Source organism: Balaenoptera physalus (genome assembly GCF_965194825.1).
Source record: "Balaenoptera physalus genome assembly, chromosome: 3".
NCBI lineage: Eukaryota > Metazoa > Chordata > Mammalia > Artiodactyla > Balaenopteridae > Balaenoptera > Balaenoptera physalus.
The window spans coordinates 73,657,411-73,683,853 of NC_138890.1; the positions used below are offsets into that span (position 1 = coordinate 73,657,411).

At 37.4% G+C, this 26,443-nt stretch overlaps 1 long non-coding RNA gene across 1 annotated transcript in view; it reads left to right on the forward strand.

The window, feature by feature from the left end:
• LOC309658890 overlaps window positions 1-22,811 on the forward strand; it is an 84,324-nt gene extending 61,513 nt beyond the window's left edge. Inside the window, exon 2 of the long non-coding RNA XR_014262444.1 lies at window positions 1,048-22,811. This is a non-coding gene — a long non-coding RNA (uncharacterized lncRNA). The remainder of the gene's footprint in view (window positions 1-1,047) is intronic.
• Window positions 22,812-26,443: the final 3,632 nt, after the last annotated feature.

Below are 26,443 nucleotides of genomic sequence, written 5' to 3' on the forward strand. Positions count from 1 at the left end.
GAATTACTGCTTTTGAACTGTCCTAGGGAGCAATAAGCGGGTCATCCAATTATGCATCTATCTTGTTATATGGACTTTTTTTCATGAGAATTTGAATTAATGTAACACTCCTTTTGGAGGGAGAAGAGGTCATGTGAAAATCAGATTCCTCTGTCCTCTATGGTCTAGCACCTGTATGTCAGCACTGCAGGCTGATAATCTTTTGATGGCAATATTTTCCTGCACTTGGTATGTTGCAGGGAGATTTTTCTTTGCCCTGAAAATTTGGAAAATATCATTATCTATAGGCTATTTTATACTATTTCTAGTATCTCTTCCTGGATGTTTTAAATTAGCTTGTTTTTTTTAAAAACATGCAAAACTGATACTCAAAGGAAATGCATCAACAACAAAATGCAGAGAACTTTAATTAAATGCCAGCATAAAGCCTTAATCACATCTGATGTTAAAGTAGTACAGTTTTTATTGAGGTGTGCTAAATGATTCAGGTAGCTGGCAGGTTGGTTACCACAAGTCATTAGATTGTGAGGGGATTTTATGGGCTCTTGTTTGCATCTAGATACTAGCACACTGACTGTGGCAACCTTTCTTCTCCAAAGGAATTTTCATTTTCAAAAAAAACAGAATTATGTCCTCTCCTTTAGATTCCAGAAGCCTACCTAGAATGGGACTAGACTGTGGGTACAAAGTGGAGTTCACCTTTTCAGATTATTTTCTTATTTCCAGACAACAAAATGAGTCCAGTCCTCTGGAAAGGCAATACTGTGCAAATGTGCCCCTTTTAATACATAAAAGCTAACATTAAATACATGACCGTATGACATTCTTAGATTTCTTGCTTTTGCTACTAGAGTGTGGTGATTTTCATGTTAATTTTATGTCATTTGTAATGGGGAGGCCTGGCTTTATGTGCAGATGTGCCCTATTCCTTTCCATTATGGGAAGCAAGTAATATGATTGCAATAATTCCTGGTATCAGATTATAAAAGCAGCATCTTTAGAATCTGTAAATGTGCTGTTTAATTTTATCCCTTTGTTTATACACAGATTAAAACACGATCCCCCATGGCCACAGCTTGTAATTGAATAAAGTGTTCTTAAGCTGCCACAGAGCAAGGGAGCAGTGCTTGAGTGACTTCGAAATAGAGTCAACACCTGAAGAATAAATTTTCTCCTTTGTCTTTCCCATGGCCTTGAATGTTTTGATAATGTTGAAAAGACACAATAAAAATGTTATTATTTAATGAGCAAAGAAATGTAGCTAGTCACTACACTGCCTGCTGCAAGAAAGGAAGATTTTTCAATATTACTTGAAGGATTTCGGGGTTGGGGTGGATATTTTCCATATAATTAATTTCATCTTAATTTGCTTAGCTTTCTGTAGAAGATCATCAGACTGAAATTGCAATATGTTTCTTTGTCTTTTTTATTCCCCTGAAGTCTCAGCATAATTTAGAGCTAGGGAAAAGCGATTCTTTTGTACTTTACATGCAAGTCACAGTTTCCTTATTGGGTTCCAAAGGATCCCTGGTCTCCAAGCTCCAGTACACAGCTGCCACTGCATATGTTACTGCTGAAAACTAAAACTTGCTGAAATAATCATTCCCTATGTTTTTAAGAGGCTGTGTTTAAAGTACTGCTTGACACATCTCATTTCTTCAGGGAACTTGAGTTCATATTGCACAACAGCAGAGCCAATAAAAACCTAAGATTTATTCTTTTTCTATTTAATATTGGATATTATGAAAAATCTTTAGAATCACTAATAATCAAAATTCTTTTAAGCCTGAGGCGTTGTATGTACTTTAGATTCTAGCATACAAAACAAAGATAAATCAACACCGAGTAGTGAATATAAAATTTGAATACTTTTCCATGCACATGATTTAAAAATATAAATTTTTTGTAGACACACAAAAGTAGTACCACTTATGTTTAAAACCATTAGAGGCTTTATTAACTTTTTTTCTTCTATGATCTTGCTGCTGATTATTTCCAGCACTTTCTAAAATAAGTAGCAAAAGTCGAAAATAATGCTTAACTTGCTTTGCTAGCTTATAGAATACATACCAATTACCTTAAATCACCAGATATATGAAATCCTCCATCTAGGCAGAGACACTTCCAAGCCTAGATGTCTGTGGACTTCTACTTCCTCTATTACATATAAATAAGATAGTAAGAAATATAGCTCCCACCCAATAATTTCCAAAGTTAACACAGAGAAACAACTATTTGGACACAGCCAGGATCCCATTAATTTTAAAGTTAGGTTGCTGTGGGAGAATATTATTTCTGAAAATAAAAAGTTTTGTTATCAGCATCCTTGAGAGGTGAAATTAAAAATGTAAGTTAATGGAAGGTAGCCTGGGCAGAATTCGCTGACAGCCTGAAGAGCAAATTAACATTTAAGGTTTCCTGCCATTTTCTTTCAAAAATATTCTTAACAAATAAGAATAACAAGGCAATTTTCTCAAAATTCCCAAGCATGTTTTGTTTCGTTTTGTTTCATTTTGTTTTGCCCATCTTTTTTTCCCCCATTCTGGACCTCTGGATTGTCAAACAGAAATAGGAAACATTTCTACATGAAAAATTGTTCTAAGTGTGGTTTTAATCCAATAATCATTACCAGATTGAATTTCAAAGAATTCTAAAGATCTTTGTTTTTATGTTTGAGAGAAAGGAAAAATAAGTTGCATTTGAATAATATTTCAGTGGTTTTGTAAATAATATTTATGTTTAAATTTAAATGCAAAGTGTGGATAATTTAAGGTAGAAAGGAATTCAGTAATTACAGAGTTCCCTTTTAGCGAAGTCTTAATCAGTGTGGAAGAAGATCTCTTTTTGTGGCTTCATTGCATTCAGATGATGTCGGCAGATTCTGAGACAGGAAAGTAGATATGTGTTCCTTTGATGTTTTTCTTGGGAAAGTTGGAAGTGCATCCCACAGGGAAGATACATTTCTCCTTGCCTGCTTAATAGCCCCCAGAGACACAGGAAGCCACCAGAATAGCTATATTTGACTATTATATAACCATTCAATTTCTGAATAATTCAGTGATTAAATTTTCTTAATTAGAAAGGTTATAAGTATGGCCAGTATAAAATAATTTGTAAAAATCCTAGTCATTCAGCCTCTTCAATAAGTGGTGCTGGGAAAATTGGACAGATACATGTAAAAGTATGAAATTAGAACACTCCCTGACACCATACACAAAAATAAACTCAAAATGGATTAAAGACCTAAGTGTAAGGCCAGACACTATCAAACTCTTAGAGGAAAACATAGGCAGAACACTCTATGACATAAATCACAGCAAGATTCTTTTTGACCCACCTCCTAGAGAAATGGAAATAAAAACACAAATAAACAAATGGGACCTAATGAAACTTAAAAGCTTTTGCACAGCAGAGGAAACCATAAACAAGACCAAAAGACAACCCTCAGAATGGGAGAAAATATTTGCAAATGAAGCAACTGACAAAGGATTAATCTCCAAGATTTACAAGCAGCTCATGCAGCTCAATAACAAAAAAACGAACAACCCAATCCAAAAATGGGCCGAAGACCTAAATAGACATTTCTCCAAAGAAGATATACAGATTGCCAACAGACACATGAAAGAATGCTCAACATCATTAATCATTAGAGAAATGCAAATCAAAACTACAATGAGATATCATCTCACACCGATCAGAATGGCCATCATCAAAAAATCTAGAAACAATAAATGCTGGAGAGGGTGTGGAGGAAAGGGAACACTCTTGCACTGTTGGTGGGAATGTAAATTGATACAGCCACTATGGAGAAGAGTATGGAGGTTCCTTAAAAAACTAAAAATAGAACTACCATACGACCCAGCAATCCCACTACTGGGCATATACCCTGAGAAAACTATAGTTCAAAAAGAGTCATGTACCAAAATGTTCATTGCAGCTCTATTTACAATAGCCAGGACATGGAAGCAACCTAAGTGTCCATCATCAGATGAATGGATAAAGAAGATGTGGCACATATATACAATGGAATATTACTCAGCCATAAAAAGAAACGAAATGGAGGTATTTGTAATGAGGTGGATGGAGTTAGAGTCTGTCATACAGAGTGAAGTAAGTCAGAAAGAGAAAAACAAATACAGTATGCTAACACATATATATGGAATCGAAGGAAAAAAAAAAAAGGCCATGAAGAACCTAGTGGCAAGACGGGAATAAAGACACAGACCTACTAGAGAATGGACTTGAGGATATGGGGAGGGGGAGGGGTGAGATGTGACAGGGTGAGAGAGTGTCATGGACATATATACACTACCAAATGTAAGATAGATAGCTAGTGGGAAGCAGCCGCATAGCACAGGGAGATCAGCTCGGTGCTTTGTGACCACCTAGAGGGATGGGATGGGGAGGGTGGGAGGGAGGGAGATGCAAGAGGGAAGAGATATGGGAACATATGTATATGTATAACTGATTCACTTTGTTATAAAGCAGAAACTAACACACCATTGTAAAGCAATTATACTTCAATAAAGATGTTTAAAAAAAAAAAAATCCCAGTCATTAACTACTTAAAGGTGAAAAAAGCTATTTTTGACTTGAGCCATTTAGCTCTTTTTAAATAAAACTTACACTGATCAGATAGATACTCTGCTACCAAGGGAGCCCTAATAATTCATGTGGACCATGTTTATCATGTCATAGTCCATTTTATGTCCACGCTTGATTCTCAGTAAATTCGTCTTCCTTTACCAAACCCATTGAGAATGAAAATGACTTCAATTACGATGGTTACTATGTTTGGCTGTATGGATGCATTTTCATAGAATACATTTTTTAATCTTTTGTTCAACTATTTAATAGAAGGTTCTAGTAGATAGTGTGAAATCCAGAGAAGAACATGTTTAGAATACCAGATATGGCAAACTAGCACTATCTGGAATTAAATTTTATGTGAACTTAGTCATCCTGGATGAAGATTACAGCTCAAAATACCTACACTCTCAAAACAAAAATTTACAGATCAGGAACATTATTCATCATTATTCAGTATATCTAAGAAAAATACTTTCTATAATATGTTTAACCCCAATCGAGGTCGTGACAAAACTCTTTATAACTCTTTACAAATATCTTAACTTGAGAAAAAAAAAAATGTTTTAAAAATATAAAGCCAGTTGACTGATTGATTTCTTATGTGGGACTTTGCATAAGAAACAATAGAGAATGGGGTATTAGTCCTGTCCATAAAAGAGGGGAATACTATGATGTGTGGACCCTGAGGGGATACAACCCACTAAACTTGACTGATCACTTGTGAGAAGCAAGGGACCAGAAGCCAAGAGTGACTTTAGACTTGCCAGACTTTAGATTTGAGTAGCCAAACGGAAAATGGTTGTATGAACAGAAAGAGGGGAAACAGGAATTTCTGGATACTATAATGAGTTCAGTTTAGAATCTTTTGAGTTTAGCCGAATCTCCAGGACAAGGGATCTAGATGAGAGATGGAGACAACTGATGGCTTAAATGTTGAGGCTGGGGAAACAAATGTGGGAGTCGTCTATACACATATCTCTGTATTTACTGATTGAAAATAATAAATGAACACAGGATAAAAGAACGATTACCTATAATCCTGCTATCCAGAAATAAACAGATAATATTATTACAGTATAATATATAATGCATTCCCCAGTCTTTCCACTACACACGTACACATACGTGAATGTGCTTTTCATCCACTCACTTGCATGCATAACTATTCTGTTTTGAAAACTTGTAAGCAGACAGCTAAGGTGTCTTAGCATAACATTATTTCAAAACCCTGCAGTTGACTTGTCACCTTGTGACCAAATTGCAGTAAATAGTAGCTAGGAGGAAAAATAATAGACTCGGAGAATACCTGGCAAATTCCCATATATTAAGTGCTAGTAAATAAGTCTTTTTTAGCATACCTTGTTTAAAAGAGGATTTGAGTCCAAAGAAAAACCTGTTCGAAAATACCTTTGTATTTTAAGTTAATACATCAAATCAAAATTGTCTCACTGATTCCCTTCCGCCTTCCTCATGCTTGCTCTTCTTCCGTCTGAGACATGATTTCAGCCAAGGTAATTAGGATGATCAAATAACTGTTTGGCAAATCTTTTCTTGCATTAAGGGAAAGAGAGCTTGCTCTAGGTTGGTCCACATCACAATTATGGCAGTCCTGTTTGGACCTGTGATAATGGTTTTAGACATTATAGCCTCAAACTGCTGAGTTTCCGAAGCTCCAACCAGAATTGCAATTCCCTGAATTGTCTTAGTGCAAGCACACAAGAAGTGAAAAAAAAAAAACTACTCAGGGAAGAAAACTGTATGTAAATAGAAGGTATGAAAAAACTTGCCATAATCTGTACTCCGATAACATAGTCTAAAAATACAAAGAACATTGGGTGTGTGCCTCTTGTCTCCAGTGAGAAGAATATCCAAAAGTTCACAGAGCTCAATTGTTTTTCCAAAATGCCCAATTAGGAAAATCAGTTAACTAGGCATAATGGGCCCTGTGGAGAAATCGCTTCATTTCATTGGACTAGGAAGAGAAACTGTGAAAAACCTATTTTTTTTCTATTGCTGTACCCTTCCACAAAGCTGTGAAAAAGAGAGAGAGAGAAAGAGAATATATAGGAAGATGCCTTATGGTGTCTCTACCTAGCTAAGACTCAGCTATCAGTTGTGACATCCCAACCTCTTTCTCACAGAATTTGGGTTTTTATGTAAAATCTGGGCAGATTTTTACTCTTTAAGGCTACCACTGTGTCTTAAGGGTCCTGGTCTCCCAAGACTAGCTTCTAAATAGGATCTAATCTCTCCAAGTTATCCTTTCTATAGAGATCTGGAAAATAAATTGACTTAGACCTTTCTTTTTTCAGTTTCATTTTTCATACTAATGGTGGGTGAAGGGGCAAGCAACAACAATGGCCAAAACAAACACAAATTATAGAGTTTCCAGCTTCATCTTGGTGATTATCCCAGATACTCAGAGATTCTTGCTGATATCTTTTGCTCCAGAGCATGAAGTTAATCAAATTTTGCTTTTCTTCAATCCCTGGATCTTCTCTAGATGATAAAGAGTACTTTGTTATTTCAGATTGATTCAGCATAAAGGTCTGACAAAACCCACTGGTGTGAGAATAGATGTGCATCCATGGGACATTTATATAAGCCTGATCTTATGAGGGTGATTTGCGTTTCTAGAGATTATGACCCTGACTCTCATCAGTTAAGTGCCTTCTATTCTCTAAGTCCAAGGTCATAGTAGGGCATTTTCTCACCATGAAAGTTCTGAACTATCTAAACAGAAACTGCAGTCTGGACGTCTGTGATACTGCTTGGATCCACGTCCTCTCTCTCGATCAGATTACTGCATGAGTGAGCTAATCTCTCTCTGCCTTTAGGTCTCAACTATAAAGGAGAGATCATATTACCTGCCTCATAGGGATGCTGTGAGAATTCAATATGTTTATAAGGTAAAACGGCTCATGACTGTGCCTTTCACATTGCAAGCATTGGGTAATTACTATCATTGCCAGGATTTATTTTGCAGTGAAGTTGGCTTTGGCCTACACTGGTATTATGGACGGAATTGTGTTTCCCACAAAATTCATATATTGAAGTCCTAACCCTCAGAACCTCAGTGCCTGTATTTGGAGATAGGGTCTTTAAAGAGATGATTAAGCTAAAATGAGGTCATTAGGGTGGACCTTAATCCAATACGACTGGTGTCCTTCAGGAAGAGGAGATTAGAACACAGACACCGGAGGAAGACCATGTGAGGACATAAGGAGAAGATGGACATCCACAAGACAGGGAGAGAGGTCTCAGAAGAAACCAACCCTGCCAGCACTTTGATCTCCAACTTCTAGCTTTCAAAATCGTGAGAAAATAAATTTCTGTTGTTTAGAACACCAAACAAAATCGGTGGTACTTTGTCAGCCCTAGGAAACTAATACAAATGGACTTTAAAAATTGAAATTTTCTAATAAAAGTTGTTTGGGGGCTCTCTTGAAAGTCAAGAGATTTGACAAGGGTGGGCTCCCCTCAGCTACATGGAAACAAAAGATGGCAGTTGAATGATAAATATCATTCTTTTTAGAGAGAAAATGGATTATCCAGTTGACCACAAGGCCACCATTTCCCGTTTTCTCACATCCAATCCACTGGCCCCATTGGTATCACGGCATCTGATCTAAAGGTCTTGTTCAGTTTTGGTGATTATTTATATGGGTTCTATTTTTCCAAATTTAGCTAGACAATCCCTGGTGTAAAAAAAGACTTTCTCCTGTCCTGACACCCAGGGAAAACCTTCACAGGCATGATAGCATACCCTTGGTGGGTTTGGGGTTTGTTCACAAGTAGTTACCTCTGTAGTTCTGTTTCTTTCTCGCCTACCCAGTATGGGCAGTAAAATACACATTTTATATTATGGGGTGTGTGTGTGTGTATGTGTGTGTGTGTGTGTGTGTGTGTGTGTGTTGTGACTTAATGTTTGAGAATTACCTTCAACAGGACAGAAAACATTTCAGTTTTAAAACAAATTTGGATATCATAAAGCCATAGCTTTCATTTCCCTGATTTTGGCTGGAAACTCATCCACTTTTCCACATGCAGTGTGCATTGCCACGTCATTCTGAAAAGCACTGTGATCTCTAAGATACCAGTGGAAGGCCCAGGGTGGCGTGGCCAGCCAGCGAGGCTCTGCTGTAACCCCACACTGAACACTCTGTAATGAGGACGACTCCTGCTTGGACGCGTTCCTTTTCATGGGTTGCCATTACCGCTAGAAGTACGGTTCATGTCTGCTGCTGTCTGGTCAAAGAAATAGTGTCAGTTTTTTAATAACAAGCTGTAAGCACTTGCAAGTCAAAGGGAGGGAGGGAGAAAGCGAAGCGTGCCCAACGTTATTTCAATAGGCAAGCTCCAAAGTCTTCTAAGGTTAACATTGCCTAATTAATGACAGCACCAAATGGAGCCAAAAGCGTGAAGTCTGCAAATGGCTAATAATGAGGGCTAGATAGATATACCCCGCTTCCCATGTATTTTCATAGGGCTGGCTGCAAAATGTAATTGAGGTAAATGGGGTTTTCTGCTTATTTCTTATTCTTTAATGCTGAGAGAGTGTTTGCTATTCTTTTCTTACCTCAAAGAACCTCAATTAATTGTAGCAAATTTTATACCTGGTGGTGGTGTCACCGCTCAAATCGTTGACACAGAAACCTTTGAAGGGCATTTCCAGAAGGAGGGGGAGACACAGTCCTATGCTATGTTCAGCGCACATTATCTCTTTGCAGTTATAGCTGATGGACCCTAACTGTCATGTTGGGTAGCAGGAGGGAGATTGTTGTTTCCAACTCTTCATGCTTGTGAAAACGAGGCTTTCCATTCTTTCTTTTAAATGCTTAAATTCAAATCATTTTTAAAGTGCCATGACCCTTTAATGAAAACAGCCAATAAAATAGGATCTGAAAAAGAAAGACAGATTTTAGGAACGCGAGACTTTTTTTTCTGTGGGCTTTGTTTTCCCAGTCTTGAATTAATCACAGCTGTCTTTCACGTGCAAAGGTTATTTTTATCTAGCATGCTTTAAATTAAAAAACAACAACAACAAAGGGAGCAATCTGATGTGCTTCAAGCTCCCATAGCCTTCCACAGAAAAGAGGGATGCATTAGCTCTGTGCAGCTAAGAATCTAGCTTTTAATTATATCTTCCTTGTGTTTACATGAACTTTAGTTTGCATTTCAGAAGCCTTATGGAAGGATTCCTGTGGCTGACCCAGGAGTAGTGGGGAATTTCTCCATCAAGTGAGTATTGATGAGCTGCAAAGTTCAGTGAACAGGAAAATTCTGCTCCTTTTATTGCCAATGTGACAGGTTACTTTATTACCATGCCTTTCACAGCAATTTAACAGTTACCCTGGTAACGGATTCACTGAGGTAATGGGATCACAGGCATTAGAGCCGAGGCAGGCTGGCCGCTCGGAGCAGCCATCTGCTGGCTGCCGTTGCGAAGGCTGTCTTCCTGAAGGAGCCCTGACAATCACAGGGCCTGCCGGGCGATGAGGCAGGTGAAACCGCAGGCCTGCCCTATTTAGCTGTACTCTGGTGATTTGTCTTTCTAATTCTATTGAAATCATAATCAGGATTTGTTTCTGATTAATTAACTAACCTTTTGGTAAAAAGATTAGATAACGAAATTGCTGCCTATTCAGAGATAATGAGATTTTTATTACTCTGTCAAAAGAAAAAAGTACATTTATGTGTCACCAGCCGCTGTGTCAAGAGGAGGGAAAAAAAAAAGATCTAAGTCTTTGCCGGATGTGTGTATCCCTCAACAGACTAAGGGTGTGCTTCATTTTGCAGGAACTCCCCGGTCTTATTTGAAGCCTATAGGAAAAGCTTTCAAAACAGCAAACAAAGTAATAAACACATTTAGGCCAATAGACTTTTGGGGGAGGGTGCTAATTTGTTTTAAAATGTCTCCTAATGGGAGAGAAACACTTGGGAGTCTCAGGAACTTGCTTGTACTGTGTGAGTGTATTTATGTAAGTGTGAGAGTGTGAAGAAAGCAGTAAAATCTCCTCGCGAGGCTTTAAAATGACATCTGTAGACAGGCTGCTTTTCCCCTGCACTGCAGGTATGTCTCCGGCTTGCAGCACATTTGCCTTCTGGCAGGAGTTGTACTTGGGCAATGGGAAGGGGAAATCATCCGAGCTTAGCAGGCTGGGAGGTCACCTGTGACTGTCACAGGTAGGCTGCGTTAGGAAATGAATTATTCTAACTGGCTGACTAAAAAGGGAAGCTTCTCCCTGCTTCACTCCAAGACACACAGCCGGTTGACTTAACCTTTTAAGAAGTCACAGCTCAATTCTTTGTTAGGGAAGACTTTCATTTTCTCACTCCTCTGTGGCTTCTTCAATGTTGTGATATGAAAACAAAAACAAAAACAAAAACTAACCCAGGAAAAGTGCTTCCCTGGATAAAGAGATGCCAAATGAGCCAGTCGGGCTGCATGCAGCAGTCAGCGTCACAGGGAACAAAGCACAGTGTATTTCCAAACAGAATTTCACAGAGCTTCAATGTTGTTTTAATTACTAAAACCTGAGGAGGAAACAGAGTGCCTGTCTCTTCCTGCGATGCAGTAAAACCGAGGAGCAGGAAGGAGGGCCAAGCAGTGGGCTGGGACCCAGCTGAGCATTTTGTTAAAGTGTATTTGTGTCACTGCCTTTTCACATTCAATGAGACACTTATGTTTCCTGTGACATCCTGTGGCCCTGGCTGCCTCAGTTTGTGTGTGTATGAACATGAAAAGATTTCAAGTTCTAAAAATGGAAGTTTCTGTTCTGAATTTCATATGGTTCACAGACAAGTTGAAACAGACCAAAAAAAAAAAAGTGAAGGGGATCAGATGTGCACATTCCAGAGCCTACATCCCTGTCCTGGGGTTCCCACTCTCCATCCCCTCCTTTATTCTCAGCCCCTCCTGCACCTCCAATTGCCAACTAACGGGCTCCATTTCGGATAAAAGATGCTTGACAAAGAAAGAGAAATAAGACGTTAGAAAGGAGAAGGCTGCTGCCGGGTGGGGATTTCTGCTAGTTCATTGCCAATAGCTTTTTACAGGAACTTGATCTTGTTGGCGCTGTACCAACTGAAGGGAAAGAATGGGGCGGGGGCGGGGAGCCTTTGTCTTCAAACTCCCGGTGAAATATAGGGTTAATATTAGCAATTATTATTAAAATTAGCCAAATGTTATTAAATGATCTTTGTATAGAAGAATAAGTATAGTTTTCCCTTTGGCAGACAATGACATCTGCAGCTCTACATTTTCATGAAATGACTATACTTAAAAACATTGCTTCATTTTCATGGTATTTCTTTTGTGCCTAGGAGCAACCCTGTAATTGTTCACTTCAATTACAACATTACTATTTTAAACTGAAACCCATTTTATCTGCATGCCAGCTTTTTATTTGTTTTACCAACTATATCTATTTCCATTACTGCAAGGCTGATGGTTTGTCTCAAGAGGAAATCAAATCCATTAATTCAGAAATTTCAAGCCCGACTAGCTCTGCCATAAGCAGCATTTCTTATGCTAATAGCAAATGTGCTGAGACTGAAAGGAACTGACATGGCCCTGTTTTTTATCATAACTTAAGCATTTATGTAAGAAGGCAAATCTAATAGTACTAGGAAACTGTAAGTGTTATTATATATAATTCACTTTCCTGAGATCTGGACAGGGCTCTGGTTTGTGTAGCCATGGTTTAAATCAGGCTGCCACGAGACTTTAACTCACCTGACTTTTCCTATTTAACCAACATATGGCTTCACAACAGATACATCTAGCATGAAACTAGGTTCGTGTGTGCGTGGTTTTTTGTTTTGTTTTGTTTTGTTTTGTCTTTTTTATTCTCAAATTTTTCTCTCCTCCTTGAAAGAGAGACTTTTGTCAATGTGGGAGAAAAATAATGATTTTGTATTCAGGTGATGTCTGAAACTTATCCCTGTAGCAGCACTAGCCTGAGACAAACCTGGCCCCATCCTGCTTCATTTTTAATTCACACTGTTTGGGTCCTATCACATGGTTTGTGTTCAGTTAGATAGCTTGACTCGATAAAATCTGACTGTGACCCAGAAAAAAAAAGAGACAGAGAGAGATTGCCCCTGACTCCTGCATAAGCTTCTGCAGGCTCTGTGACCTGTTTATGTCAATGGTAAAGTGTAAGAGATTACTATCACAGAACCACATCATCTTCTGGGATCTAAAAATTACAGAAAGCTCTTGAGGACCCCGGCCTGCCTTTGTCACCACAAAGCCCTTTAGTGCTGTAAATCAGTCCTCATTGGGAGCTCTTATACACCAGCCGTCACCGATAAGCTTGGGAGAAGAAGACAGGGCTTTTAGGAACTGTTGAACCATGAAGTTGACCTGCTTAGGGTTTTGTTGTAGGCTATTAAATCCAGGATGGCTGTTTGAAGATGATTCCGCTTTCTTCTTCCTTTGGCCTGGTTAAGCAACTCTACCCCCAGCTCAATTTGGCTGATTAAAAAAATAAGAGGAAGAATGGAACAACCTGCTCTTTGAGAATACCACCTTCACACATCAATTTTAATGAGTGACTTATGCTGACGTAGTTTATGAGCTCAAGCAACTTGACACTCATTTTGCAGCTAAGAAAAGATTTACTAACTATACATACTGCTCTGCTTTTGTTGGCATGGGTACCACGATTCTTTTCTCCAAAAACAAACTCAAAATCTTTTGTAAACATGCATTATTTGGTTAACATATTGTAAATGGATCCCAGTTGTACAGCACAAGCCTCTTCACTATTGTGTAAACAATTATCCACTGAAAGGCTTGCTTTAAATTGTAAATGAATATATTTCAGCTGTAATGTTGCTTTCAGACCTGCCCAGTGGTATAAATCTGGTCATTCGTTTTTTGCACTCTGCGTATTACTAACCAGTTAGAAATGTGCTGATTATTTGCACAAGCCTTTCACACTGCAAGCGCAGTTAAATTGCTGTTTTATTTTTCCTGTGTCTGATGAGTGTTAACAAGAGCGTCATTTTAGGAAACTCAAACCAAATACAGCTCTTTAATTGGGGCTGGGGGTGTTTGGGAAAAGCCACCTGGTGAGTAATTCTACTGTTAAATGTTTAGAAGTTCACCCACCCCACCATAGGACTTATGGCAAGATTAATTAAAGGGGGTTGACAAAAATTCAATGCCTTGCTCAAGCAACACAAATAGCTTGAAGTATGGTACATCCAGTTATGGGGGGTAGATTACTTAGTGCAGTGTCTAATTCCCAACTCTCTCTTTTCAATGCCTGCATTACCAAGCAGCTCCATGTTTGGGTTAGGCGAGTTTGCATTCTATATCCCCCAAAGAAAGCATAATTTGGAGAGAAAATGATGTGATGCTTTCATTGGGCACATGACTTGCCTTTGAAGCATCTGCCCAAGGACTGATGAAAGTTCCAGCTGACTCAGAGAGCTTTGTCTTCTTTTTTTCTTTTTTTTTTTCCTAAACATTCGATGATTCATTTTTAAAGTTCCCCCCACCCCTTGCAGTTTAATGGCATTCCAGTAATGTGCTGATCTGCAAAGCTCTGGAGGCAAACATACGATGACCTCAGATGGTCTCCTTGGTGTAACTTTATCTAGCTCCATCTGTTGCAGGAAGGGGGGTACTTCTTCCAGGGCCTGAGAGTGGGCTCTTGCCTAACACTCGGAAATGAATTGTCTGAGGAGACACACATGCTGACAAAGCAAAAGACTTTATTGGAAAGGGGCACCTGGGTGTAGAACAGTTGGGTAAGGGAACACAAGAGAACTGTTTTGCCATGTGGCTCGCAGTCTCAGGTTTTATGGTAATGGGGTTAGTTTCTTGGTTGTATCTGGCCAGTCATCTTGCTTGTGCCCATATTTGGTCTGACTCAGGGTTCTTCCTGGTGGCGTGTGCATCTCTCAGCCAAGGTGGATTCCAGCAGGAAGGTTTCTGGGAGGTTGGCAGGACATATTATGGGCTGGTGTCTCCTCCCTCCTTTTGGCCCCTCCTGAATTCTTCCAGCTGCTAGTAGCTTGTTCCTTATCGGAACCACCTGCTGTGAGATAACTCATGCAAGTGGTCATTATCGTGCCTGGCCAGGGTGGACGGCTTCAGACAGTGGTTCCTTAACGTGTTGATAGAACTACAAAACTATACTGGCACTGCCTTAGATAGTGCTGACCTTAGATCAAGACTAGGATAATGGAAAATGCCCCAGTTCTAGCCCTGGATTTGTCCCTAACTAGCTCAGTGATTTTGGACACTCATTTTAACCTCTGTGAGACTTATCTGTGACATGACAGGGTAGGGCAGCATGATCATTATTCTTCCAAAACTAAAATTCTAGGATGTCTGGGGTACATAATTCTAACTGCCTTTTAGCATCCATAATTAAATATGAGGGAGACTCAATAGTAAAAATATATGGTATTTATTAGATAAAAGTATGAGGCTCTATTTCCGTATTGAACATTAAAAAGGAAATCTGTGGTTTCCTGTTACTGCAAATTCTGTAGAGTTAACATAGAATAAGTACACTTCCTATAGCATGCATTCTTTGAAGCCATTAATGCCTATACTATCTGTGAGTAAACCACATGAGTCATACGTTTTAGATCTAAAATAGTTTGTACTTGTATTATTTCCAATTTCTTTAATAAAATTTCTCCTATCGTGATCAGGATTCAAGCTACCTTTTTCTTCCTGACATGCTATTTATTCAGATATTCTGTTTTACATATTAAATTCAATTTAGATGAAAGAATGTAAGTAATGTGCACAGCAATATATACCTGTGAAAATAAAGATAGGAGGCTCCCCTATCCGAAACCTTCTCTTTAGATATTGATTCAAGTTATTACTCATGGCAAATTGGAACCATAAGACTTGAGTACAAAAAACCCATTTAAGAACCATTATTATCAGCTTTATTATAATGGCAGATACAGGATTCATTCCAATCTTTTGCTGTGCTAAACACAGTTTTCTAAATAAGAAATAGACATGCTCCCGTAGCATTTCTCTTACCCCCCATGTGTTCTACGTGCATTTCCACAAAGGAAATGGAATTATTTTTGAATGACATATGTTTTAATTAGAAAAATACTTTGAATAATTTTTTTAAATGTGTAGTTTTTAGCTAGTCCTGAATCCTGATACTTGGTTCATTTTAAAATTTACATGTTAGACCAAATTCAAGTAGTAGCAATGCCTCCTTTTATCAGCTTTCCGATCTGCTGTGACTTTTATTCAGGGCTTCCTAGAAAAATAGATATTTCATTACTCAGTGCTTTGCTGTTTTCTTTGCCCACTTTTGACCCTGTCCAGGCAGACAACTGGCTGTCATGATTTTACTTTTCAACTCTTCACTTTATAGCCCAGTGTCTAGGAATACCCCATTTAAAAGAGGGAACCACTTATTTCAGGCCAAATGTGTAGAGTATTGATAAAGTCAGCTTGGAGCTGAAGTGTTCATAGAGCAGCTCACCATGACCATCTTAACGTATTGAGGAGGGAAGGGTGTTTCTATTGAGGTGTTGGCTATTTAGACAAAGACAGTCTTGTTCTATCAAAGACAGTCTTTTCTATCAAATAAATGTTCATGGTTGTTGCAGTAGTGGTCACCTAAATACCCAAAAGAGTTCAAGTAAGTTTTTCCATTATTATACTGAATGAGTTCAAAAAATTCAAATATTCTAATATACAGTCAGCTATGCCTGAGTTGAGACTTTCCTGCTATTGTCAAGTAACCAACATAATCTAGTTGGATATTATTCTGTACAATATTTGTGAGCAGACAGAATCCCCTTGCCATGACCTGGATCTCAGAGGATGTCCAGCTACTTAAAAATTGTTTAAGAAAAAGGTCACACAGCCTTGATTGATATATTCCTCTTCAATTTCTTAAGCTCTAATCACTTTGAAGGTAGGGGATTTACCTTCCTTGTCTTTCTAATCCAAGATGTAGCACAGTGCCTCACATTTAGTTAGTATTCAGAAAATGTTTATTGACCTAAATAATTATGGCATCCTGAGCATTCATTCTTCCCTATAAGGTGGTAAATACAAGTCAAGTAATCATCAACATATATAATAAGTTACATGTGTAGGAAATGTTCGTTTCTACTTACAGAATGTCCTGTTTGTGAATTTACTTGAGCCTAGACACAGTTTCAGAAGCTAAAATGTTATTCATATTGCAAAAATGAAGACTTCTCGAAAATACAATTAAGATAATACACCTATTTGAGTTAAACCAATATGACAGGGGGAGGAGGGAAGATTATAAACCACAAGGAAAGAAATTAATCTCTGCATTTAGGAGAGTTCTAGTCTTGAAAATGTCTTTTTGTTATTATGTATCTAGAATGTGATTTTCTGCATAAACTTGTACAAGAGTCTTTAGCTACACCTTCTGCTTTTAGACCTTGTGCGAGGACTTATAATTTAAAGATCACTCATTTAAATAGCATCAGGAAGAGAACAATTTAGTAGCCATTATCCTATATTATTTCACTCTTCTTAAACATGCATGTATCATTTTTTTGTAAAAATAGTAAAGCTCCTTTGAAAAGGGAAACTGAATGTGCCATTTTTTTCAAATGCAGTATGACACCAAGCCCAGACAAAAGGAATCAGCAGAGGCTACCCTGTAGATCAGTGCTACAGCTCTGCTGAGTCTTGAAGGATAAGGGAATTTAGCCTGGAGAAAGGAAGCAAGATTCATTTCAGGCAGAGGGAAGAACATATGTTGTTCCATAGCTTTGAGTTTAAATCATACCACATTAGAAATGCCTTTCTTGACTACAGTTCAAATGTTATTTATATTTTACAGAAACTTAATTTAGGAAAATTCTCTACCTTCTCTTTCAAAAAAGTATTTACCTTTTTTAAATGGAAATTTGAGATTTATAATAAAACAAATAATAAACCAGTTATCAAATAGCTCGATTTGACCTCATTAATTTTAACTTCCAAATATATTGAATCTTGTTTATTTGCCCATCTATTCAGTAACATTTTATTGAATCTATGGAAACCTCTAAGAACTATGATAGCTACTGGGGACACAGGGATTAAAAAAAAAAAAACAAATGTGGCCTCATGCTCTCATGGTACTTTACAGATCTTTGAAGCCATCTCCTCAATCATCATGAAAAGTTAATGGCTCTAGATGAAAATCTCCAGGAAGTGGATACTCAATTATTACTTTTTTTTTTTTTTAACATAACAAATTACCACAAAACTTTGTGTCTTAAACAACAATAACCATTTATTATCTCACAATTTCTTTGTGTCAGGAATTTTAGAGCAGCTTTGCTGGGCTGTTCTGTTTCAGGGTTTCTCACAGATTCTAGTCAGATGTCAGCTGAGCTGCAGTCTTCTGAAAGTTAAAGAAGGCTGTAAGATCTGCTTCCGAGTTCTCTTAGACACATGGCTGTTGGTGGGAGGCCTCAGCTCCTGACACTGGGATTCTCCACAGAGCTGCTTGAGTGACCGCGTGACACAGTACTGGTTTTCCCCAGAGCAAGTGATCCAAACAGGTTGGGTTAGAAGCTATAATTCCTTTTATAACCTGGCCTCAGAAAACACACATGATGCCATCTGCAGTATTCTACAGACAAGCCTTGATTCATTGTGGGAAGGGACCACACCAGGGCATGAATAGCAGGAGGTGAAAACCATTGGGGGCCACCTTGGAGGCTGGCTACCACAATTACTAAACCTCTGTTTAGAAAATCTCCACATCTCTGAATCTAGTTTGTGACATAGTCATCATTTCAAAAACTCTCATTTAGTTCACCAACTAAGTTCAAGTTAACATCTCTTTTACTTAGAATCTGCTAAGTTTAAGGAATAAATTTTCAGGGAGTATTGGGCTTTCTGTTTGTTTCTTTTCAATTAAATAATCATCCCCAGTACTCTGAAACAATTATTCTGTATCAGAAAGCCATAATCTGGAATGAGCTTTCTCTCTGTTCTTTGTGAGGCATAAGGGCTCCTATAAAGTGCTGGCACAATTATATGAACCATGGTATAGTCTTCCCAAGTATTGAAAATTCTAACTCATCCAGGAATCATTTCAGCTCTTTCATCTGTGTTATATACCGAAATTCTGAGTAAGATTTAAATTTTTCAGAATTTCTGTTGCAAAAAAAAGTTCAAAGCACTGATCTAACTCAGAATCTACCAAATGCAAGAATTCTTTTCACAACCTCCCTTACAGATGGTCGATGGGTAGCTGGACTACTTTACATGACAGGAGGCTCATTTCCTCATGGGAAACAGTAAATTCATATTCAGTAGAAAGCCAAAATCAGCTCATTGAAACTTCAACCCATGAATTTTAACTCTGCCTTCTGGAGTAATGTAAAACAAGTTGGCCTCCTTTACTGCATGACAACCCTTCATGTAGATAGCTGTCATTTCTTGCCCTTATAAACAAGTAATAAATTAACTATAAATTGATATTCTAACTATACATCATTATTATTTAAATACCCTGAGGCCACATTCTGTCTACCTAGTTTCAGGGCCTCATCATTTCTTTAAAGATATTGCTTAATTCAAAATTTATAGCCTTTTTCCTTAGTCCAAATTAGTGAGATTTTACTAAATGCAAAAGCAAATACTTGTTAGAGTTCTTAGAGATTGTTAATTTAATTTAATGACCCTCTGGAAATCTGAAGCTTAACTGAAGCAAATTCCTTTTCTGCCTTCACATCTATTTCCCCACAGAAGGATTTAAAAGTCAGATTGTAAATCCTAACTGTTACTGCCGTCTGTCTGGTTGACAGGTACTCTTTGGGTTTACTTGGAGTCAGATGAGATTACCTAATCCCAAGAGTTCTATTTTCCCCCTTGCCTAAGGCCTTCCTGGTGTTAATTAGGTGTAAGGAGAGGCTCAGAATTAACTCTTTCCTCTTTCAGGAACGTTTACCTTCCTGTCATTAATTGCACTGCAGCAATAATGATGTAATAACACCCTTCACTGTTGAGATTGCTATATTTTGAAGGAATTCTCAAGTGTACCAGAGAGAGTTCGTAGATCTAATTCTCAGCCAGAGAGCTGCCAGGGAAGGATCTTGAGATTTTTTGACTGTTTGCTCAGTATCATTATTCTTGGGGACTAACTACTTTTGAAAGATTGCCTTGTTGGTTGTGGCTGGCTGGTTTGTTGTCTTTTCTCTGACATTCCTAAATGGTGAAAATGCCTGTCTTTTGATAGCAATATTTCCCTCTGGCTCTGTGCTCCTTTGCACTGATGCCACATGGAAAGATTTTTCTCTTTCTCTGTATTCCTCAACAATAAAGATGTTTAATTTGGGCTTTCTGAAGAGTTTTATCAATGCCAGTAGCTGACCCCGTCATTGTACACAATGGTAGCAACTGCTACATTTTTTAAAGTGCACTGTTACATAGAAGTCTTCAAAATCATGTTGCAAAAGTAGCATCTTTATTTATATAATCCAAATAGCATTTCCGAACTACTAACACCAGTGATTTATGCATGGTCAAAAACAAGGCAAACATGCTTCATCTCTACATATTTATTCCCTGTGAACTTTTCTCCTAGAATTTTTCAGGATAAGACAAAACTAGAGGAATTGTACTCTTCAAGAGTAAAAGAGATGGCCCTGCCAAAGACAGAGCCATGTGAAATCAACCCTCACCTCAAACCTGAGTGTTCTGGGTTTAAGAAGTAATTTAAAAGTCTTGTTAAACAAGCTGTCCATTAAATGTAGAGAGTCATGCAATTTTGGTAGGTGGAAAGCTAGGCTGTAAGAATTTTGACAACTAATTTTAGGCTTTTGGGATTAGTCATGGTAGGGGGATGAAAACTAAAATCTGACTCTCATTGCTACTTTTATTACATTTTTCTTTAAGGTCATTAATTTAAAAGTCATTAATGAAGAAGGTATATTTCATCATAATAAGAACACATTGAGTAACACAAACCATTCATTTCCAGGAAAATTAGAGAAATTTCTCTGGATGTCTTTTGTTTGCAGCTAAACTTTGAGCAGTTTGAGGCATATTTCCATGTTAGGAGAAATGGACTTCAAGAGTGTAAAGTGATTTTTTTTTTTTTTTTAAGGCAGCCCTCTTCTTTTTTTTTTTATTAATTAATTAATTTATTTTTGGCTGCTTTGGGTCTTCGTTGTTGCACGTGGGCTTTCTCTAGTTGCAGTGAGCAGGGGCTACTCTTCGTTGCCGTGTGCATGCTTCTCATTGTGGTGGCTTCTTTTGTTGCGGAGCACGGGCTCTATGCATGTGGGCTTCCTTAGTTGTGGCACGTGCGCTCAGTAGTTGTGGCACACGGACTTAGTTGCTTCGCGGCATGTGGGATCTTCCCAGACCAAGGATCGAGCCTGTGTCCCCTGCACTGGCAGATGGATTCTTAACCACTGCGCCACCAAGGAAGTTCCTAAAGTGGTCTTTTTAACTTTTCTCTAGGTTGTACCTGAAGAAGGATATCTAAAAAAATCATAGCAATGAAATAATGCCACATGATTTCTCCTACTGTTAAAATAAACTAAGCTCAAAACTTAGTTTTAAAGATAATGTATACTCAAAGAGCATATTATGTCATTGCTTCAAGACTTTATGATCTTGGTGAATCTACACACACAGTTGTCAGAGAGAAGAAAAGACAATGCTAAATACTCTAATAATGTTTAGATTATCCATAAGAATGTATTTTAAATGTTTAAAGAATTATAATATGCAAAATGGTCCCATGTCATATTATCCAAGTCTTAGAGGAACGTTATGAAGTTACTAAAATTATGTGTTATCTCTAACTTACAGATGACTGAACTAAAACAGAAACTTAATGACCGTAGTGGATCTAGATTACAGGGCAATTAATGACTCATTTTGTGTACCTACCATTTTCCTCTCTGAATCCCCCAGGATTCTGTAGCACACTATTATGAAGAAGAGTAAAACTCTCTGGCTGCAATCTCTGTAGTTATATTTCCATTTATTATACGTACAGTAATAAATCATAGTAAGGTTAATACATGAATAGTATGAATTTGTCAACCAAACGAGGGCAATTTTGAGGGTGGAAGGCGATGCTACTAATAACTATGCTGGGACCTTATGTGTTCACTGTAAGGATAAGGAGAGATTAGAAAACTGCTGAACACAAAAAAATTTGTGTATATATTTTTTTCAGTTTTGTTTGTTTTGTTTTGCCACAAGAGTGAGAATCTTTCTTATATGTGTGAGGATGTTTGTTTGTTTTTTGCCAGGATAAGTGATGATTAAGGAGGATAGTTTTGCTCTTAACCAGGATGACATATTTGTTCCCTCTTCATTTCTTAATATCTCTGAGAGTATTATGCAGGGTAGTCAGCCATATTTAGGTAAATGTTACAAAATAACAATTATAGGGAGAAGGTTTTATCTTCAGAGGTTTTCTAGGATATGTATGTGTGCTTGTGTGTATATATATGTATTTGAACTTACATTTTTCTTGTCTTAAAAAGATAGATGGGAGTAATAGAAATGACTAATTTTGAGTACTTTTTAAAACACAAATGTTGCATAAATATTTTTCAGTGCTCACTAAAATTTAATTTTGGATTACTAAGAGTTATAATCTCAGACAAAATAATCCAGTGCTTACATTTTAAGTTTTATTTCTCAGTAGCAATTACTCATTCTGAAATTAGTTATCTTTTAATAAGGGATTTTAATGTATTATATTAAAATTATTCTCACTAAAATATTTGTATTTATTTCTACTATCTTCTGTTATATTCTTCTCCTGTTCTATTTTCTGTTTCTTATTATTTTATAGGTTAACTTTTTCCTTTCTTGATTATTTTTTGGTTGGTCCCAGTTTTTTGGGTTCTTATTTTTTTCAAATAGGTAATTCTAACTCTATTACTATTTCACTAATAAGTGCCATATATTGGTAACAAAAGGATTTTGAGATAAATTTGCCTAAAAACATCAAAATGAATCAGTTAACTGTAATAGTCAGCCTTGCTTTGATGACAAATAACCTCCAAACCTCAGTGGTTTACCACAAAAACTCATTTGTCTCTTATCTTTCATGTTATCTGTGAAGTTTGCAGGCTGACTGTGCTTTACTGCATTTATCTTGTTAATTCCAGAATCTAGACTGAAGGAGCAATCCCTTTTTAGGACCTGCCATTCTTTTGGTGAACAGAATACATACATACATACATACATACATACATACATATGTAAAAAGAACTGAGGCACTCAAGACTTTCAAAACTTCAGATTGGATATAGTATATTTCATGTCTGCTCACCTCCCATTGGCCAAGGCATGTCACATGTCCCTCATGTCAAGGAGGTTGGAATGTATGCTTCTCCCATAAGATGGTGCTTCAAGTCACATGACAACAGAGAGGGTAGAAAATAATTGAAAATGGTGGCACAATTTACTACAGTAACTCTAGCCTGTTTGCTCTGATAAGACAAGATCAACATGTACTGAACCCACCAGGTGCTGGGGATTCTGTAAGGAACAGAACTATCCTTGAATAAATGGAACTTATGTTCAGGTTGTGACTTTCCTACCCCACTACTCTTCTGGTTTTGTATTGAAATTATAGGTAATTTGCACTAAATTTTTGCAAGCTCTGACTACCCTTTTTGCAAAGTAGCCTGTTCTTATTCTATGAATTTGGTATCCTGTCAAATCTCTCTGGGAATAGAAACACTTATTCTAAAGTTTTCTTCTATTTCTGTTGTCAGCTTTTCTTTCTTATGTGAGAATTTATCCTTTTACGTGGTTCAGGTATATTTTTATTCTGTGTTGGCTTTTCTCCTCTTTCTATGATTGATCTATATTGAAGACTACAGATGTCTTTCTCAGTTCAAGTGACTATCACGGTTTCCCAGGCAAGGAATGTGTATTCTGTCCACAGGTCATTTAGCTATAGCGAGTAATCAGTAGCAAATAACCAGGAAAGGGCCTGGTATGTGGGACCAGTGAACATATTGTTCAGTTGGTTTTATTTTAAGGTACATGGGGAGCTTATGTTTTGCATACAGGTAATTCTTATTGTGAAATTTATTTAGACACCTGCTCTGTTTTTACGTTGTAACCTCAAAGCCTACTCTGTAAGTTCCCCATGGAAAAGTTGCCATATAATTTAAAGAACTTTATCCTGAGAACAAACACCAGAGTCTGTGTATTATGTGTTGGGTCTAGCCCAGTGATTCACAATCCTTTAAATAACATTCAGACATTTTCTTAGAGGCCCCTTCTGCGGCCTCTGATCTGAAGGCTACTCAGGGTACAGCTGAGACTCAGGGGAGATGTGCAGCGTGAGTGAGGATTTGCAGTAGATACAAAGTTCAAGTAGGTGCTAAAACACTCAGTAATAATGATAAATAATATTTTAGTGCACTATTTTGAAAGAATCAAAATAATGCTGAAATCTAAGATGGGTAAAATATCAAACTTAAATAAAGACAGGATCACTAATAGTGCAATGCTGAGCCACATTGGAGCGTGAGGCAAAAGGAAAAAAGAGTCATAGTGATATATTTTTAACAGTGGAATTTGGGCATTAATTTTGATTTTTTAAAATATTATTTCTTTTAATTACTGAGTTTTTTGGCACCCCCTCAAATTTTGCATTCAAGACAAGTTCCTCACTTGTCTCATTTACCTCGCCCTAGTCATGATTCTGACTCAGAGCCATTCTGGGAAAACACACCATTTCAGTGGTTCTGTGCTACATTTGTATTATGTGAGCAGTTCTTTGGCTTTGTTGGGTTAAGTAAAAAAATCTCATCTATCAGCTTTAGAGCTTTTACAACTTTCCCAATATTTCTGTCCACTGATGGAATTTTTTTTCCCTGCGCTGCTATAGATTTACTTTTATTTTTTGTTTTGGGGGTTTTTGCTTTCCAGTAGAATTTTAGGAGAGAGTAAAGGTAAACTTATGTGTGTATATATACTCAGCCATCTTGAAGTAGAATCTGGCAACAGTTATAAATGCAAGAGAAAAATAATGGTAAAATCCTGTGGCAAGGGAGAGATAGGTAAAAGAGATGCCGTAATTTAAAACTCATAATTATTTTTTAAATGGCCACTGTCTCTCCTTCAGAAATAATGGATGAATTTGATTTGGGCATATTTTAGAATTTGGAAATAAAAGGTTTGAGTAGAAAGGAAAGAGATAAATTGAGTCTTTTCAATCAAGCCATAAAGAAATAATCTAGAAAAATAGGGAGACAGACAACTCAGTTTCCATGTTCTGTGAATTCTCCAAAGTATCGTAAAGATAGATTCATTGGAATAGAGACACATAACTGAGCAAATAAGGAAAATTTCAAATCATTGCATTAAAAAAAAAATCTCTAAATTCAGGTAAAACAGTCAAAAGCATCCCATGTTGTGTTGTGATGGAGACCTAGACCAGCCATTGCTGGTCTAGCAAAACCTTCCCCTTTGTTCCACTGGCAGTTCATGTCAGAACACCAAATGACTAATTTGTGTCTCAAACACTGAGGTGTTTAAAATATAGCATCTACCATTTATCAATTGCTTAATGTGTGTCAGAGACTAAGATGCTTTCTCAGGTCATCTTCACAACACAAGAAAAATGTGTGTGTAGGAATTAAAACCTCCCTTATCTTATATATAAGGAAACTGAGGCTGAAGAAGTCAAGTAACTTGACCAAGGTCATACATTTAACATTTGCTGAGCTTGGGGTCATTCCCAGGCCTCTCTGGTCCCAAGCCTATGCTCTCAAACACTGTATCACAGTTTTAGCACAGAAGGAGAATCTTTCTTCTATCTTAGTGATCAGGTTAATACCCCAGTAAACTTGGACCAGTTAGTAGAGGACCCCAATTGTCTCTCTCTTCAGTCGTTTCATTAAAACCTGTTCATGGTGAGTGTGTAACTTATCTTTACACTTAAGTTTTCTTATGTATAAAATAAAACAATGCCTAAGATTCCTACCAACTCCATGATTCTGTGATTATTATCAACAAGCCATTTGCTCTAAGTTGGTCATAATTGGAGGCCCTGGTGATATAAGTGGTAAACTAAGAAACTAAGATTCAAACAGGTGAATTCTAAGGAAACAGAGGTAATCCCCTTAATTTCCTGCAGCTCTTTTTATTCTTATTCTCTCCTTTTAATTCTGAATCACTCAGTTTTTTTATGTACCGACTTTGTTTTTCTTTCATCTTATAGTAATAGAACCAATACAATTCATTTGGCCTTGCTCTCTCTACCCAGCTTTTTCCCACCATTGAAAACCAAGCCACCTTTAGATTAATAAGACGCGTGAGCCCCACCTCAGAAAATTTCACACATTTCCCTAGGGGGCCATGCCTTCTTCACCCATCACTTGAGAATCTCAGAGACAGCCTATTGAGTTACTCTGCTATTCAAAAATGGTTGTTGAGCTTTACTCGCTGGAGTTTGTTTTTATTAAAATTATGTGTTGTCAGGGAACTTCAAATTAAAAGAATGAGACCTCATTTCACAAGCATCAGACTAAAGTTTTGGAAGTACTGGAGAGGATGTCAATCAACAGACACTGTCATAAATTGCTTCGTGGAGGGGAGGGAAACTTGTACAACCATTTTAGAGAGCAATTTATCAAAATATCAGAAATTTTAAAATATGCATGCCCGAGGACTTGACAATTTCACCATCATACATGTGCACCCAGATAAATTCTAAAAATGTTCACTGTTGCATAGCCAGTGATATGGAAAAACTAAATAACTTACATGTTCATCAGCAGAAGAACAGATACATGAACTGTGATTTTTGCAAATAATGGGAATACTATTCATCAATCAAAATGAATGAATCAAAGCTATGTGTAACAATAT